General features: G+C 39.6%; 1 protein-coding gene and 1 long non-coding RNA gene across 2 annotated transcripts in view; one reads left to right on the forward strand and one right to left on the reverse strand.

Moving 5' to 3' along the window:
* The window catches only part of CNTNAP2 (contactin associated protein 2), a 1,620,276-nt gene that overhangs the window by 987,204 nt on the left and 613,514 nt on the right, over positions 1-19,558 (forward strand). The window lies entirely within an intron of this gene.
* LOC120397723 lies at positions 4,956-6,928 on the reverse strand. Its single transcript, XR_005593960.1, has 3 exons — positions 6,861-6,928; positions 5,470-5,524; positions 4,956-5,022 (listed from the first exon to the last, which is right to left on the reverse strand). It is a non-coding gene; the product is annotated as an uncharacterized LOC120397723 (long non-coding RNA).

Consider the following 19,558-nt stretch of genomic DNA (forward strand, 5'->3'; position numbering starts at 1 on the left):
CAGGCATTTAATTGGTTCCAGTGCCAGGGTTACAGGGCTCCTACTCATATAACTCATAATGCAGGGCTGGCTCTCCTCAGCCAATCCTCTGGCACTTAGCTCTCTGAGTCCTAGCACCCTCCTCCTGCCCCCGCAATATGGGTTACCTCAGTTAGCTACTTTGCACGTTCCTACTTAACCCACTGTGGCTCGAGGTGCTGGGAGCAAGACAAACTCCGTGGTCTTCCACTAACTGGCCCATGGGAGAAAAAAAAATCCTTCCTGACCCCCTTAACAGGTGATCAGCTAGACCTGCAGCATCTGTCAGGCAGGGTTCCCAATCCTAATTTGGGTGGGTAAGGTGGGCTGCTGGAACGGTGTCAAAAGGCTCTACATGATCCCATGTGCTGGGTTAAATCCTGGGAGCTGGGGAATGCTGGCCAATCAGCAACCTTCTCCGCCATCTGGCCAATGGGTGTCGGAGACTTCTGGGGGAGGAGCTACCTATTTTCCATTGGCAAGTGTCTCCCTCCCTTGCTGCTGGGACTATCTCATTTGCATGGCCAGCTCCATCAATTTTCTCCACCCATTGGTGGCAGTGGGTGGCATTTGTTACCTCTTCTGTGTCTCTTTCCCCAGGAGTGAATGTAAATTACAGTACAAAGACGAAGCATATTAAAAATATGCAGCATTAACTATGGAAACCTATTTTGAAATACTTTAGCTGGCAGTGTAATTTAGCCTGTTAAACTGCTTACAGTAGGAAAACATTTCCTAGTTCAATAACTGTGCTAGAGTCTATTAATTAGTGTGGTTTTGAAGCCTTTGTCACTGTTTTCTACTACGTATTAGAATGTAACTCTGCACCTGCTTCAGTTTGATCAAATGATTAGAAATATCAGATTAATCTATCAAAAACCTTGCTCCAAGTGCCTTCCTATTTTTCTAACAGTGGCTAAAAAATAAGAGGTGGCTCCACAGAACACTTTGTTCACCCAGCTAATTGGAAGAGTAATACCTTCAATTAGGCTTCTATCAGGTAGAAATAATCTGAGCATTGTGATCGGAAAAGCTACCATGCTGTATGAGTTCATTTGGATTAAAAATCATGGCTTTTGGTTTTCTGTGGTCTTTATGGGAAAGAAAACAAAAAACACACACGTGACAGCAGCTAGAAAAATGCTTTTTTACAATAAAGGAGATCAGCTCCAACTCTCAAGCAGGACCCCCCTAGGGAATTACCAGCAACATGTTGTAGCTACTAGTACATTGGTCCGAAGTATTCAGTAACCCAGACATGTTTTTATAGATACCTTAACCAAAGGAGTTTTACTTCAGTAAAACACAAAGAACTGGAGCCTACTGCTAAAAATAAAATCTGCAAAATAGTACTGATTGATTTTATAAGATTATCCAAAATAGCTGTATACAAATACAGTAATCATGGCACAGATAGGGGATCTTTTAGTGAATGCAAAAATACAAGGCTCTGATCAGACCTGATGCAACGAAGAAAATAATATAGGGATATATATTAACTCTTGGATAGTTGTTAGTCTTCGTGCAGCCAAAACTCCATTATCACTTCTAAAGCATTTAATTCAATGGGACTTTATGCACAGACTAAATACAGTGCAAAAGCTAAATGTTTTTCGTTCCATGTGCAAAGCTCCCACTTCAGAAAAGTGGAGTTTTGATCAATAAGGACAGAAGGTTGTGGTTTTGGGTTTTAATTTTTTTGTTGGTTGGTTGTTCCCATCAGAACAGCAAAAGGATAAATTGGGAGGGGTGGCTGGTGGAGCAGGTTATGTCAGAACCAGTGTGTGTCAGAAATGAAATGCTTAGGCACATCCAGGAAACTGAAAAAAAATTAGGAACTTAGGAATATTTTGTACTCGTGATAAGTAATATCTACCTCCATGAGTTGTGCTATGGAAATCAAAGAGGTTAGCTGAAGAATACAGCACTACTCAGTGTGAATAAAAGTTTTAGAATCAAGTTTTTGGTTGACTACAGAAGAACATGTTTAAAAATATTTTAATGAAAGTCAGTAAATTAGGGTAATACAAAGAAATTGGCTTTAATAATGGGAACTGCAATTTCCCCAAAGCTGTCCAGTTCTGTGTGTCCAGTTCTGTGTGTACTTTCTTCACATGAGCCTTATATAGAAAAATGATCTCCCTTGCTTTGACTGACTGTTACCCTAATAATAAGTTCTAGTACTCAGTTTTTCTTGCAGCAAACAAATACTGGAATCTAAATTTTGTCCTACTAAGTATAAACACTTGCTGGTCCTTTTCATCATTAGATTTTTTTTCCAGCTTTAGTCTGTTAAGTGTGTACCTTCTGTTCTTTTTGAGTGTCCCCCAATGCCCAACCTAGCATTATAAAGTTGAATTGTTCTTAATTTATTCACAGTCTGATACTCTGTTGTCTAAAGCTGATTGAAAACCAAATCTGCCACCATATTTCCAGTTCTCTCTAAATCCTATGTTATGGCCTTGTCTTGGATTGACACTGTAACCCTCAATATTGCATCAAAAGCAAATCTTAGTTAATTAATGTAATCCCTGTGATGACCTGGGAGTTTTGAATATCCATGCACACTGTCTTAGAATGTTATAAAATCTACACAGTAGTGCTGTTTCACAAATTACTTTTGTTGATGTGAAATTGCCCGCAGCCTGTGCACCAAATGCTTGGGTGCTTACACAGGCAAAACTCCCATGGAAATTAATAAGAATTCTGCCTAAGTATGAACTGCAAGATTTGGCCTCATATGTAAATCTCTATTAGACAGATTTAAGACTTCATTTAAAACTGCATATTAAAAGTCACAAGAGTAGATTTTGCAGCTAATTTACTTGAAAATGAAATCATCCTCACAAATGAGTAGTCGAGAATGGTCATTTCAGACACAATTTTCCCCCTCCGTTTCTGAAGCAAAGGATATTTTTTCTTTCTTTCCCTTCCCAGCCCTGTAGATTTTTCCAGTTTTCAAAGACATAGAACTTGTGAAGAAAACATTATAGATTCAGTTAAATGGTATTCAAAAAGCCCTCTGAACTCCTGGTCCTTTATTATATTCAGTAATAATGGTAGGGAAGCATATGTTTGCTGGAGATAAGATGCTAGCTCAAGGACTACTATATAAGAAGTTAGTCAGAGAGACGGTCCCCGTCTCATTAAGGACAATGCCTACTGGACACTTTGTAAATTTCTTTCCCTGCTACCACCTCCTCTTGCCATCGAGGTCACACATGCCAGTAAAACTGATTCAAACGATTTGTCTTTCCTCATCTAAATGCATTCAAAGAATTTGCGTACGTTTCAAGGTCAAGGAGAGCACAGTGAGTATTAAGCCTAGGAATTTTCAGTGACATGGAGCTACTAAACCATACCAATCCCTCTGAAAGATATGTCCATTTTCAGATTGAACCTGCAGACCTTTGGATTAATGAGCTGCCCTTCACACTCAAGGGCTTGGATAGAAATACACTCATGATAACCACTAAACCTGCATTGCTTCTCACAATTGGGAATTAGGCATGACACTATGAATGATGCACCCAATTTATCTTTTACCTGTGGTTCATACTTTAGAGCTTTCTAATAACAACAAGCAAAGAGTGGTGGAATTTCCTGTTAAGTGTGAGAATAGCGAACGTGCAGGAGGTCAGACTAGATGATCATGATGGTCCTTTCTGGCCTTAAAGTCTGAATGTATTTTTAAAAAATTACCAATTGTAAATAATTAATTCAACTTCTGTGTAGAAATATAGAAGTACCGATCTATTCTAATTGTACAAGAAGATCCAGAGCCTAATTCTCGCCTGCTCTGCATCTTGCTATCATTTGCACCTCTCCAAACTGAGTGTAAAATACAACCAGATCAGAATTTCTCACTTTGTAGAAGTGTAAATGACTGCATAAGATGTAGGACAGTGGACACTGAGTCTCACACTATTACAAAATCTCCTTTTTCTTCATATACCTGCTAAGATTTGAGTTCAGGAATCCAGGTCTCTGAGTAAGCTCTCACCAATAGAAGTTGATCCAAAAAATATATTACCTCACCCACCTTGTGTCTCTAATATCCTGGGACTGACAAGGCTACAACAACTCTGCATAAACCCAAAATTATTAGGTTGGACATGAGAATGCATATTGGCCCAATAAAAACCAGAGTGTCCTCACTGGAAGCAAGATTGGACACCATATCAGTAGCTACAAGACATTAATATTAATTTTAAAAAAGTGGGGATTTCATTGAGTAAAGTTGGGCAAATTGAAAATATCACTGAGCCCTTTAACTAACCTGAAGGACGGACGGACACACACACACACACACAGTTGTCTGTCTGTGTTATGACAATTTAACAGTGTACATTCTTAGCTATCTGTGAAATGGATCTGTGTTGTATTCGGTATGGCACTTTAGTATTAAAGGAAGCAGCACTATAGTATTAAAGATTCATAGATTTTGAGGCTAGAAGGGACCATTGTGGCTTTCTAATCTGATCTCCTGTAACACAGGCCATAGAACTTCCCCACAATAATTCCTTTTGAACCAGACATCTTTTTGAATTTCCTTTCATGGTTCCTAGACCCCTGGATAGGTTCTTTTCTCTGTATTATTATAAATCTAAATAGTCTCTTTAATATACCCATAACTGTGGTATGAAGGTTTACATTCACATAGAACAGAGTCTGTAATTGGGTATTTTCCTTCCTATTCTTGTGTAACTCTATGAGTGTGCTCTTTGTAGAGGTGGCTTTGAAACAAACAAACACACAAAAACTCACATCTACGAAGTAGTTATTGGAGGAAGCTAAGACATGGATTACACATTTTGTCTGAAGATGGTCAGTCTGTATGAGGCAGAAGGGAGTCCTGTGTCAGTGAGGCAGCTGCTGAGAAAAACCCACAACCTTTTCCTAGGCAGTCAGTTCTAGTAAATACCAATATTGTGGAAGGTCCTGCAAAGTTTAGTCCTTGGGAAAGCTGGGATTTTTCATGGCTTTAAATGGCAAGAGAGGTTACTGTGGGGAGAGAAAGATCAATCAGAAAGAAATATGGGGAAATATAATAAAGTGGATAAGAACAAAATGTCATATTTTTGGCATTTAATTTCAGGGTTTTTAAAAGAAATTAATTAATTTTTAAACTTAACTAGACCAGCCTTTAAAGATTCGGAATCATTAACCATAACTGACCCTGCAACCAAATCTGCAACAGCAGGGCCAAAGGTTGTTTGGGGCTCCACTCTGTCAGCTCCATTTAGAAATGCTAGTGTGATATTTACTACTTCTGCATGATTGCAATGATAAAATGACCCTCTTTGGAAAATCATAGATATACTTCCCTTTCATTGTGTATCTGTCTTGAGCACATCCTAGGATCTTCTCCTGTTTAACAGAAATATTGTATTCATTGTACTCCCTAACTCCCTCCACAAGTACACACACAATCAGTTCTGGAGACATTACCTGTTCTTCCCCTTGTCCTTCATCAAACTGATTCTCATCCCTTCTCAAAGCTGGCCTGTAATAGCGCAAGTAGGGAGAAAACATTGCACATAGAATATTAGCCTTTGCAGCCAGGGTTCCTAATCAAGTGGCTCTGCAGGTGGGATGCATTTATGTTGACCTGTCCCTCATCATTTCTCTGTGTCTCGTGATTTTATTGTCAGTCTTTAGATATTTGGTGTTTTACTTAAAGCTCCAACTCCTGGAATGGTGATTACATGAAAATCTCAGCTTTTTAAAAAGCAAGTTTCTAACCTTTATGGTTGCAGAGAGTAGCCTGAAAACATGAACCCTAAGAGCTCAGAACCTAATAAGGAAAACTGAAAGAACCTCAAATCTATTACTTTTTAAAATCTCATAAGCTCTTGGTGCTTATGTCATGATTTTTGAAGGTTTGTAGTGGCAGTTCTGTAATATATTATTTTCAAAGAACTCAAGGTGTTTTAAAATCATCTCTTGTTTTAATTACTTGCCAAGTCCAAGGCTGTTTGCTTCTTTCCCCTGCCATAATGATAACATCACCAATATCTAAAACGTTAACAAAAATACAGGACACCCTGCTGTCTGCTAGAGGGGGTTGAATCTGTCATCATTGCTATGTAAAAAGACAATTGAACCCTGAAGTGAGGTCTTGATTTTTCAATTCACTATATAGACATATAATATTATAGCTGATTACATAGCTTTCAATCTTCTTACTGATAGTTTGAAAGCCACAGAACTCAGATAAGATTATATATATTGGGTCAAATTTGTAATGATCTGAATAGCCCTAAAAGCTTGCATAGCACAATATAGATATATATTGCTATTGTGCTACTTAATAAAAATTAATATAATGAAAATCAGAGCTCCATATTTTTAAAATGTAGAATTGATGTCCCCAAGGGCAGGGAAATCTAATATACAAGATACACTGGAACTTTAAGATATCCAGTATTTTGCTGCTTCTTGGGTTTTCATTTATCTTTCTTTTTCAAATAGCTTTGTTTCCTGTTGTGTGTCATGCTATATTCCTGACCTTGTTTCAGGTGAAAAATATTGCTGAAATATGACATTACAATCTGCTCTGCTGGATTTTGTCTATCATATACTCTGCCTCACTAACAGGTTGTCTGATCTCTGACATAAAATACTTATCCAGTTAAGTCAAAAACTCATATTTCAAACATGAGGCTCAAACCAACAGCATTTTTTAACAATTTCTTGAAGGTATGGATTGAAAATACATAAATATCTTTGTGAGCTATGTCTATGATAAAAAGAATGAGGATATTTTCTGATATAAGCAAAGAGAAGAAATTAATGCAGAAATCATAAGAAACTTTCATACATTCTGAGGCATCTCTGACCTTGGGATACCTCAGGACTTGTGAGATTTTAAAACAGCAGCTGGGCCAACAGAGCTCCAGGTTGGCTAAGATCCACAACGAAGCCTGTAGGATAACATGCAAAGATAGGGGGAAGTGAGGAGGTGGCAATTGGATAAAGATGACAAATCAGCTGAGGATCAGCCAGAGTGCAAATTGTCCTGGCTATGCACGAAGAATGACAAGACACAAGTGATGTGGTTTAATTTGGCTGCAGCTTTATTAATGTAACCAACTGGGAGTTATCCAGCAGTAACTTGTACAGCACAATCATCATTTCTTCCTCACTTGCTTCCACCTTGTTGGTAACTTGTCACTGGTACCCCCCTGATCTCCCCTTGTATGAGGGTAAGGGGAAAGGGGGCTATCTCCTCGCTGTACCAGAGATTAGGAACCCATATTCCTCTCCTCGGGTTCTCCCATCCCTAAGTCCACTTCTGACTCTGGTTTATCAGTGTATTGGACTCCCTGTGGAACGAGTAGCTGCACTGAACATCTGCTGGAAGGAAGAGTCAGCAAATAGCTTGGCTGCTCCCTCCAACCCCAGCCAGCATTCCAGATAATTAATAACTCGCTCCCTAAAATTAGCCAAAACTATATTCACTCCTTTTGTTTGAGGTCCACCATGTGGTCCATCAACAATTAGGGTATCCAATATGATAGTCTTGGTGGATATTTACCAATTTTCCCTATCCCCAAAAATTCACACATCATCTGGCCTTGTCAAAGATCAAGGTCTGGGTCTCCATGCCATATCATCTACTGCAGCATTTCAGACCAGTTTACGCTCACCCCTGGGGAAAAGGGTCTAGCTGTGCCCTAAACATCTCTTTGCCTGATGATTAAGTCCACCTTCTTACAAAATCCCAAGTAGTTTTCACCAAAGTGTGAAATAATCATGTCCAGTGGCTGCTGGCTTGCTGCTAGGGTGAAAGAGAGGCATCCACTGATCCTCTAGTATACCCCTCCATTCATGTCAACTCAATGCTGCCTTACCAGTGAGGCCCTGGGGAACTGACCCCTGCCTGTGGGATTAACAGGGAGAATTTAGCCATCTAAAGAGCTGATTTATCCTCCCCAACACCTCTACACCATTGTATGAATTCGGATGTCACCAATAACAGGCATAATGCAATGGGCTCTGTAATGGGTCGACTCACCCCTGTGGCGCCTCCTGCTGGTGACTCTGGGGAATTAGCTCTTTCCAGCGTTCGGAGCGCCCTCTGCTGGCTGGTGATCCACTTGTTTGCTACTGGCCCCCATGTCCCTCCCAGGGCCCCAGTGCCCTTTTTCTTGGGGTGCTGCCCCTTGGCAGTAACCCCTTTTCCTCTGGGTCTCCTCTCCTCAGGGAACCCTCACCCTACTATCCCCACTTCGCCTCAGTAGTGGCTACTGCCCAGTCTCTATCTAGCCCCCGTTCGCTGGGGCAGACTGCAGTAGCCAGCACTCATCATCAGCAAAGGGGGTTTGGACCTGCTGCCTTGGCCTACCCCTAGGTTGCCCCCTGCAACCGCAGTACCTTTTGCCCTGTGCTAGGCCGCAGCCTGGGGTTTTCTAGGCTGGAGCTTCCCCAGCTCCTCAGCCTTTCCCCAGCCCTGCTTCACCCTAGGTACCTTGTCTCAGCTCCTAAGCAGCCAGACCCATCTCTCTCTAGAGCCAGAGAAAGACTGACTGGGCTCCTAGCTCATAGCCTTTTATAGGGGCCATCTGTGGCCTGATTGGGGTGTGGCCCAGCTGCGGCTACTTCCCCAATCAGCCCAGCTTTGAGAGCAGCAGCTCTCAAGCCCTGCCAAGCTGCTTTTAAACCCCTTAAAACCAGGAGCAGGGATCCACCCTGCTACAGGCTCTTATTCCAGCCTGTGCTGTGGATGTAACCAAACCAATCCCGAATGAATAGGATCACACATCTCCAGGGTCACTTTAACAATATACTCTCTTTGATGTTACCACAGAGGGGATTAAGGCATTCGGTCACACCTACTTACCACAGTGAGACTGAACACTTTAGAAGTACCAAAATGATTACATTGGAAAGAAAGGGGAAGACTGAATTTAGAGAGAGGTGAATGATGGAAAGAGTTGAATGAAACCTGGAGGAGATGGACATGAAGGAACACAAAGAAAATGAGGAGAAAAGGAGGGTAAAAAAAAATGAAGCGGTATTGTTGAGGGACGGGACATGGAGGAGGAAAAATAGGACTGGGAGAAGAGGCAGAAAGAATGGTTATATAGGCAGAAAGGGGAGCCTGTGCTGGCTCTTGTTAGAGGCTTTTCCCTTCACCCCACCCCTGTTTTGTCATGCAGATCGAAAGCAGAAGACCAGAAGTCTGAATAGGAGGCAATGCAACGTTTATTGGCATTAGTTCCAACCAAGCATATCCGTAGCACTACACGTCGGCAGAGTCTGTTTCCCAGTGTTCCATTCCCAGCTCTGACATCACAGAACATTTACCCAGTGTCCCCCTTCCCAGCTTTGACACCGCAGAGCCTTGCCTGTGTCCCCATTCCCTATTCCCTCCTTCTTAGCAGGCCCAAATATACTCACAGTACACACCCTCGGTTCCACCTCTTACAACTTCTGGTCATGTTCCATTTTAGGGGGTCGTGGGTCTGTGGTCTTCGTCCCACCACTTTTGTACCCCATGGGAGTGGTAAGGAGTGAGGTTGTGCTACAGTCAGGGATGGACATTTCTTTGGTCTTTTAGTGTTTTATACCTTTCCCCCAAAACCCCCTTTGCCCCTCCCGACTGATTGCTTGACCTTGCCTTGAGATAGGGATTGAGGCAATCTTTAAATGCCCTGCAACACTTTAACAGCTCTTATTTGTCCCCATTGTACTAACAAACCCTCTAGATAGGGTGAAGCAATACACATAATGTCTTTGTTGTTTGTTCACACATCAATAAGGATATAAGATTATCAAAGGTCAAACCCAAAATTCAAACGGAAACATGCCCAATGTAACATGACTATCAAATCAAGTTTCGGACTGCCATTTGTATCTACTTCTATCGTTGTTGTGCCCAAGCCTAGGATGCGTCTCAGAACAGAATAAGTCAAGTAAAAAGAAAAATAACAATTCCTAATTTATATATGTTAAATCCCTAAGAAACTGTCTGTATTAAAAGATTGCATATAAAATCTGAGAAATAACCCTGTTCTTAAAACCCTTATTAACTTTAATTCTCACATTACTATTCACATTGCCTGTAAACATAAGAGAGTATAATTTATTTCTATATAAAATTCTTCACTCCTCAATCAATGCAAGATACCAGAAAAAATCATAGTAGTCAGACGTTTCAGAACTAATGGAATGGCGGAGTAAAATTCTCAGCTGGCATAAATGGACATTAATCCATGGAAGTCAATGGAGCTATGCTGGTTTACACCAGAGGAGGATGTAGACAGGCAGGCTTTTGCTTCCTTTTTTTATAAATCAATCAGTCACATACCTTGATACAGTATCCTTTATGCAAGTACCTAAGCTTGATTAATCACAATGAATTATTAAAAACAAAGCTTAAAAGGAAAATCTTCAGTGCAATTTCTAAACAGATAAAGACTGTGCAAATATGGTCCAAGAAGACAAGGAGTTCCATAAATTAAGGCCGTAGTGGGCAAGGAATTAAGCATCAAATGATTTAAGGATATATTCCCCTCTGAATATGCACATGTAAATGACTTTAACTGCAGATGCACATGCACTCTGACAGTAACATTTGCCAGTTGTGAAGCAAATAACAGACTATTGTTTTGTCTTTCAAATCTGACTTCTGAAATAATAAATATGGTTCATAACAAGAGATTATGTTTGCTGCTGGGAGTCTCATCTTAGCAATATAAATGATGGTCCCCAGATATCACAAATGTCATAAGTATCAAGACTTGCTAAACAGGCATGGTTCCAACATTATATAGCACTGGATGCGGATAATGTTGGTTTTCTTCAGGGCAATCCAGCAGATACACCATGACGGTGTCTGCTAATGCTATACTGTAAAATAAATTGAAATAATTTATATTATTCAGTCTGTCAAGTATACATAAATTCATTCAAGATACAGCAGAACACACTTCTTCCCTTGGCAGCATTATTGTAAGTTTTGTCAGAGTAATAATTTTAATAAACTATTCTTGTTGAGACAGTTTTTCCTCCTCTGGACCTAATCACAGTTGGTATTTTAAATCACATATTAAGTAGATAGTGTTCAAATTTAATACCAGTGTCCAGTTGGAAGTCTCCCTGCTTTGTAGAATTTTCTAAATGCTAATTTTGTTAGGTGCATTTCTTTAAGAACCTACATTGTAAAATCAATCTAGATATGTGATTTAACAGATTGGCTGTACATGTTATCCTGTTGATGTTTTCTGCTAATTTAGGCTAATGGGCAGAAATGCACAATTGTCTTCTGTAAAAGATAACAGACTCAGTGCCACAGTGAAATTCCCAGTACTAATTAGAGAAACATCTGTAGCTAGCTGGTAATCAAATCAATTGAGATCAAGTGACGAAAAGTACACTTTTAAAAAATGAGACTGTATAAAAAGGGTTTATACTCTTTTTTCAATTTTTATTTTACTAAAAAGAAGTAATATAATGAAGAGGAGGGAAAAGGAAATGTCTGTTCACTTTGTATATAATTATAGCTGGATCACTAGAAGCAACAATACTTAAGGTTGCCTATGTGTTTCCACTCACAGCCTTCTGGACTAAAACTTTCACATTGTGGCATCTCTATGCCAAAAGTTGACTTACTTTTAAGCATCACCTTATGTGGCTCAGGCATTTGGGATGCTGACTGGGGGAAAAAACAATTCCTTGTTTATTAGTAAATTCTTAACACACTTTGAGGAACACTATATCAGAACTGACTTGGGGAAGACATTTAAAACTGAAAGGTGTGTATAAGTAGGCATGAGTAAATGTGCATGTGGCAATAGGACATCTCCTGCAATATGCTGGGTAAGCCATGCCGAATAACATTTAATATCTTTGGGTCCATGGTATGCTCACTCATTCCTGTGTGGGAGGCCACCCCACTGTTGAATGGCTCCTGCCCTCTTGATTATCCAAACTCCCAATTATCTGAATAAAATCCATATCCCCCATACTATTTGGATAATCAGTGGTTTAATGATTTTACCTTAAGAATAAAATGGGCTTTCTTAGAAAGAGTTGTGAGGCAATTACATTGTACCATCTGTGACACGGGCAGACCAGGTTGCAGCTCATGCCAAGGACACCATGCCTCAGTGGAATGCTGACAAGCCCATATCTGGAACTAGCCTGGCTTACCTGTGTTTTGTTAAAATAGGTGTTAGAACTATAAAAATGTGCTTAGTGTTTAGACTTGATTAAATCTTTGTAAATTGCTGGGCACATAAATCTCACTTATAACTAAGGCTAAGATTTTGTCATGGTTATTTTTAGTAAAAATCACAGACAGGACACGGGCAACAAACAAAAATTCATGGGAGCCGTGACCTGTCTGTGACTTTACTAAAAATAACCAGGGGGCACAGTTAGGTAGGGGGAGGAATGACAGCTGGAGTCCCATGTGTAGGAGGGAGCTGACAGGCCGAGCCCCACTGCAATGGGGGGATCACAGCCCCATCTCAGCGGCAGCAGCAAATGGGGTGGGTGCATAGTCTGGCTCCAACCACAGCCACAGGCGCGCAGCCCTAACATAGAGGAACCGTCTCTTTATGTTGCTTGGACTCTGAGGGGGAAAGGATTACTAAAAAGAAAAAGATCCCCAGTGCTTAACATGGGTTAGCCCTTAAGGAAATATAGAAGTTGCTTATTTTAGAAACTTAAACTTAAAAGAGGAATTCATTTACGTGTGTATATCTCTCTATAGCTATATCTATATTAACCTTTTTTAACCTTGTAAACAACTCCTTTTTCTGTATATAGTTTATTATATGATTGCCTATATGCATTGTCTTTGGTGTGAGAGATAAAATGCAATTGACCTGGAATAAGTGACTGGTCCTTTAGGACTGGGAGTAATCTGAATATTGCTGTCTATGACTCCATGTTAAGGCTGTTATGGTGCCTGAGGAGTTTATATTTGATAACTGGTGAAATCTAAAGATAGAACTCACAACCAATTTGGGGTTTGTACCCTGTTTCCTAACAGTTTCCCCTAAGATTGGTACCCATGCTCTCGAGCCACTGAAGGACATCTTGACACTGTCTCTGAAGTGAAGGCAAAAGAAGTCTGCTTAGACAGCCTGTTTTTCACTAGGTATTTCCTGGTATAGACAGGGAACTGTGCAGCCTGGAAATACCCCAGTCAGAAGAAAGAGAGATTAGTGTTTCCACCCAAGAGAGATAAGGGCTGGAGAGCCAGAAGCCTAAAATGGGTACTTCATTGAGACTGCAGAGGGGGAATACAAATGTAATTGCCCTGCACTGTTCTAGTGTACATTGGTGTGCACCTAACTTGGAAAATTTGGCCCTTACTGTGTTTGGAGAGTGGTTAAGATAGACACACACAGCAGATTGGGAGACTGTGTGCACTTGGGAAGCTAACAGAAATAATCCGGCTGCAGATTTGAAAGACACAGCTGTGTGTAGCTTTGTTGTTTCTACTGCCTTCAGGTGTATACACATCTATGAATAGAACACAACTAGGAATACACTATTTTGTGTTTGTTCTGTCAATTTCTCCCCCTAAGGAACTCTCAAGCTCCATAAATCCAAATATGCTTAGTCCATAAAAGACTAGACCAGTGGTTCCCAAACTTGTTCTGCCGCTTGTGCAGGGAAAGCCCCTGGCTGGCCGGGCCAGTTTGTTTACCTGACACGTCCGCAGGTTCGGCCAATCACAGCTCCCAGTGGCTGCGGTTCGCTGCTCCAGACCAATGGGAGCCGCTGGAAGCGGTGCGGGCCGAGGGACGTACTGGCTGCCGCTTCCAGCAGCTCCCATTGGCCTGGAGCAGCGAACCGCAGCCAGTGGGAGCTGCGATCGGCCGAACCTGCGGACGCAGCAGGTAAACAAACCAGCCCGGCCCGCCAGGGGCTTTCCCTGCACAAGTGGCGGAACAAGTTTGGAAACCACTGGACTAGACTATATTGTACTACTATAAATTACACCGTTACTTAACTGTTTATTACTAATGTTATGTAAATATACTTGTTTGGGACAAAGGGTTAAATTCCCATACGTAAATCAAGATGGCTAAGAGTTGGTCTCCATTTTTCAGATAATTTCACTCTTTTTTTCAGGGGATGTACAATGTACTTTGCTCTTCAAGGTGAGCAGTAACCCTTGCTGCTTGTTTTGTGCTCTTTTTGAGAGTTTCACCTCTGAATTTCCAACATTAATGAGAGTCCCCCAAGGATTTGTGTGATTTCATGAATACTAGAATACCTGTTTACCTATCTCTTACCATTTGAATCAGTAATACTCAGACCTCAGTGGTTCAGGAGCCAAATCAGCGATCAACATTACCCAAAAGAGCCACAGTCATGTGAATTCAATGTTTCATTGTACTATTCATATTTAAACAATATGACTGGAGAAATATTTGGGTGTGTGTGTGTGTGTATATATATATATATATATATATAATCTAAACTAATCTCACAGCAAATAAATTAATAACTTAGTGCAAGTTGATAACTTAACTGGCTAATAACATATTAACCAATAAGGATGCTTTTACTAATGTAGATTGGTTAATAATTAAATCACAGTGTTTTAATATCATGTGCTGCAAAGAGCTGCAGGAGACACATTAAAGAGCCACTTGCAGCTCGTAAACTGCAGTCTGAGTATAACTGATTTAAATAATGGGATTGAATGAGCTGATACTATGTGAAAATATAAGCTGTGAGTAGCATACATATGAAAAGCAGACTGTCTTTAAATCATGGTATAGCTCTCAAAAATGAAAAACTGTACTGTTTCCCACAATTACTTTCTGTATATTGCAATGATAATGGATGTTGATTTTCATCTAGGATAGTTGTGATTTTGTCTCATATTTCCCTTCAAGTTTATCGTGTTTGATAGAATTCTTTAGAATTTTTTATATTTGAAACAACTACTTCCAAGAATATAGGAATACACTCTTTATTCTCGTCAATCATTTATATTTGATGCATTCGAATTTATATTTGTATAAGGGGTAAATTTTCAGCTCATGCCTCTTTGTTTTCACTCTCTAAATTGTGTACATACATTTGTCCACGCTCTGCAGTTGCAAACACCTGCATGCACAATTGTAAGAATTTGCACCCCCAAAATCCATTGGGAGAAATGAATTTTCTGAGTGCAAATCCTGTTATTTTTCCACATGTAGATATAGTTTTTTAAAGTGTGCACTGTGGCATTTACACTTTTAAAACATGGGCTCATACAGAGGCTCTGGACAAGCCTAAGTGAAAATTTGGCACGTAGATTGTATATATTCCAGCATGTAAACTGTATATACTCTATATAACCACATGGAAATGGGATCTGATTTTTCAGATGTAGTGGATTACTGCATCTCCCATTCACTTTATTTGGAGATGTAGATGCTCAGCACTGTTGGTAATGGAGCCATGAATGCATGTACTTATATATTATACTGGGGGGTTGTGTATGTGTCTGCAATAAATACATCTGAAATTGATCTTTGAAGGTGATGGAAGAATGCCTGTTCAGTGTTATTTCTACCAGAATATTGGAAACTGTATTTTTACAAAGTAATTTTGCAAAGTAATGCACATTGTGCATGTGCAAAGTAATGCACATTGGAAAACATAATCCCAACTATATGTATAAAATGATGGGGTCTAAATTAGCTGTTACTACTCAAGAAAGAGATCTTGGATAGTTCTCTGAAAACATCCACAGTGGCAGTCAAAAAAGCAAACAGAATGTTGGGAATCATTAAGAAAGGGATAGATAATAAGACAGAAAATATCATATTGCCTCTAGATAAATCCATGATATGCCCATATCTTGAATACTGTGTGCAGATATGGTCGCGACAGCTCAATAAAGATGTATTGGAATTGGAAAAGGTTCAGAAAGGGGGCAACAATAATGATTAGGGGTATGGAACGGCTTTCATATGAGGAGAGATTAATAAGACTGGGACTTTTCAGCTTGGAAAAGAGACGACAGGGGGAATATGATAGAGGTCTATAGAATCATGACTGGTGTGGAGAAAGTAAATAAGGAAGTGTTATTTACTCCTCATAACACATGAACTAGGGGTCACCAAATGAAATTAATAGGCAGCAGGTTTAAAACAAACAAAAGGAAATATTTCTTCACACAACGCACAGTCAACCTGTGGAACTCTTTGCCAGAGGATGTTATGAAGGCCAAGACTATAACAGGGTTCACAGAAGAACTGGATACATTAATGGAGCATTGATACATTGATACATTGATAGATACATAGCTCTATCAATGGCTATGAGCTAGCATGGGCAGGGACGGTGTCCCTAGCCTCTGTTTGCCAGAAGCTTGGAATGGGAGACAGAGAATGGATCACTTGATGATTACCTGCTCTGTTCATTCCCTCTGGAGCACCTGGCATTTGCAACTGTTGGAAGACAGGATAATGGGCTAGATGGACCTTTGGTCTGACTCAGTATGGCCTTTATATTCTTATGTTCTTACTGGATTTTTCATGGGGACTTCAAATTTTCCCTTAGTGTATGTCCAGGGAAAAGTTTAAAGAAAGAAAACAAACAGGCAGAGTGAGATAGCATGAAATGGCTGAGACTATGATAAATTCAAGCAATTGTGTATATGTTGCCACTTTTATCAAGTCTGAGCATTTTGAGTGAACTTTGTTCAGTCATTATGTTTCAGGGCTAGATTTCAATCTCAGATGCAATGTGCACATAACTGTTTTTTCCTAAAAATATATATAGACACAATTTCCTGACAGTATAGTCAATTAGATTATGGACGTCTCCTGAGCTCTCTTGCGGGTATTATTTAAAGTTAGACTTTTGGCTACACTGGCAAGAAAAATCTTTCACATAGCAGGAAGATGGACTGGATAGCCCAGTATGATTTTTTTAGTCCTTAATTTCTCTGAAATTTTTGTACCAGTAGAAATGGTAAATGTTCAATGGTAGCTTGTAATAAAGATGATACTTCTAAACAAAAACAGTTGAAGGGAAGTGGATAAAGAGCTGTGAGGGTGAAAAGTAGTCACTAGTCAGTGCTAGTTAGTACCTTGCTGTATTGGAACCTTTGTGCTTAAATCATGAGTATAAAAATGTGTTTGACAAAATTTAATGATTTCACCTGTACCTTTTCAAAGTGATGCACAGGACTTTAGCCATGTGACTCCTAGTGAAGTCACTGGTAGTTCCTTAGACTGTGGATAATTCATTTTAGAAATATCTAGTGATGTCTGAAATGCCATGTTTTCCTTTCTTACTATTCATAGCATTTTCACTTCTTAGCATATATTTGTGGTTTTGATCTGTGTGGACTCAGGGACCAGAGGGTTCTTTTGAATTTGAATAAACTGAAAAACTCAATGACAACCACTGAATTTCTTTTTGTCCCTTGCAAAAATCAGGCAAACCTGTAAATGGCATGTGACTGTGAAGAAAAGCCCTAAATCAGCGCACATTCCCTTAAAAGTATGCCCAGAGTTAGTCAATGGCTTTGACCTTAGCAAACCTTTACGTTAACCTGCTTTGAGTTTCAATTTTGTAATTAAAACCAAAAATAATAATCATGTAATTTTGATACAGTTGCAAACATTTTGAAAGCCTGAATACCCTTAAGGACTCATTCGAGAAGCCTTTCTCCCCTGTCATGTCTGGCTAGAAGGGAGTCTAAAATGGATATTAGGAGACTAAACATTATAATTGATTTACATTTCCTCTGTACATCCAAAGTTAATGCAAACATTTCTGGATCTTTTGGCAAGTCAGTTTTCATCTATATAACATTACCATTACTTATATTTTTCTTGGAGAAATACTGAGGGTAAAGAAACTTTCTTTTTCATTATAACACAGCATGTAATATTTTCCTTTATTTTTTACAGCCTTTGAAGCATCACTACAGAGAGGCCTATGTGTATAGCAGTGGTAGAAGAAACCCTTTTGAAAGGCCCAAGTTAAGCCCCTGTCAACATATGTAGCTTTTAAAATGCATTCAACCATAATTTCTATGATCATTTAGAATAATTAAGAATGTAAAAATGTTGTAGTGCGTAACAAAGGAGATTTTTTTTAAAAAACCTCTTAAGGTTTTAGAAATAATTCCTACTCCAGTTTCTTCATGTAAACAACGTTAAATATTTTGCAAAACTCTGAATGGCCACGTATCATTGGGTAATCCAGTAAGAAGACACGGATTTTGGCTGCAGTCTAGCAATAGAATTATTTTCATTGAGTTTTGGTGTATGTCTTTAAAAAAAAACCAAAAAACAAAAAAAAACCACACCAGGCTACCATAACTGAATCTACTTTCAGAAAAAGATTCTAGGTTCTATTGGAAAAGAATAAGCTATAATAGCAAATTTCTATATAATTAACTGCTATAAGCCCTGATATAAAGCAAATAATACTTACTGCAATGTATCTCAAAATAATTTTGCCAATGAGTTTGTAAAGGCCACAATGGAATTCTATGTAGCCTCAATCCTGCACCTCTGTGTTGAAGCAAAATTCCCATTGACTTTAACATGGCTAACTGAAAACTAAAGTGCAAGGTACTACTATTTCTTCATATCCATCCCCTTCTCCTCCCCGATTTCATAGACTTTGCCTTCTTTTCAAGTGACTGTCCTTTTCTATAAAACAGGGGTCGGCAACCTTTCAGCAGTGGTGTGCCGAATCTTCATTTATTCACTCCGATTTAAGGTTTCGCGTGCCAGTAATACATTTTAACATTTTTAGAAGGTCTCTTTCTATGTCTATAATATATAACTAAACTATTATTGGATGTAAAGTAAATAAGGTTTTTAAAATGTTTAAGAAGCTTCATTTAAAATTAAATTAAAATGCAGAGCCCCCCAGACCGGTGGTCAGGACCCAGGCAGTGTGAGTGCTACTGAAAATCAGCTCGCGTGCCGCATTTGGCACCCGTGCCATAGATTGCCTACCCATGCTATAAAACATCTGAAAGCTCTTTAGTGTGTGCACAGGGGTCTCCCCTGTTCAAAAAAACTTGACGGACTGCTGAGAATGAGCACCTCCAAATTGCCATTCCAGCCCTTTGCAGTCCAAGTCACTGTACTTTTTGAAAAGGCATCTTTCTAGGCATGAGAAATCTGCCTGGGTGTATTGTTAGCAGAGCTAAAATATGCTTCTCCTCCGCAATCAAAGCTGGTGACAGTTTGCTTTTTTTTTTTTTAAACACTTTACTAACAGGAAAAATAAACAAACGGCGCCTTCTCCAGGATAATTTTATTAATTTCACCTATTAGAGAGAAGGGGAGGCAGAAGGTCATGGAGGATAGGTGCATCAATGGCTCTTATCCAGGATGGGCAGGGAGGAATGGTGTCCCTAGCCTCTGTTTGCCAGAAGCTGGGAATGGGCGACAGGGAATGGATCACCTGATGATTACCTGTTCTGTTCATTCCCTTTGGTGCACTTGGCATTGGCCACTGTTGGAAGACAGGATACTGAGCTAGATGGGCCTTTGGTGTGATCCAGTATGGCTGTTCTTATGTTGTTGTGTTGTTTCATTGA

This window comes from Mauremys reevesii, linkage group 2 (genome assembly GCF_016161935.1).
Source record: "Mauremys reevesii isolate NIE-2019 linkage group 2, ASM1616193v1, whole genome shotgun sequence".
NCBI classification, from domain to species: Eukaryota; Metazoa; Chordata; order Testudines; family Geoemydidae; genus Mauremys; species Mauremys reevesii.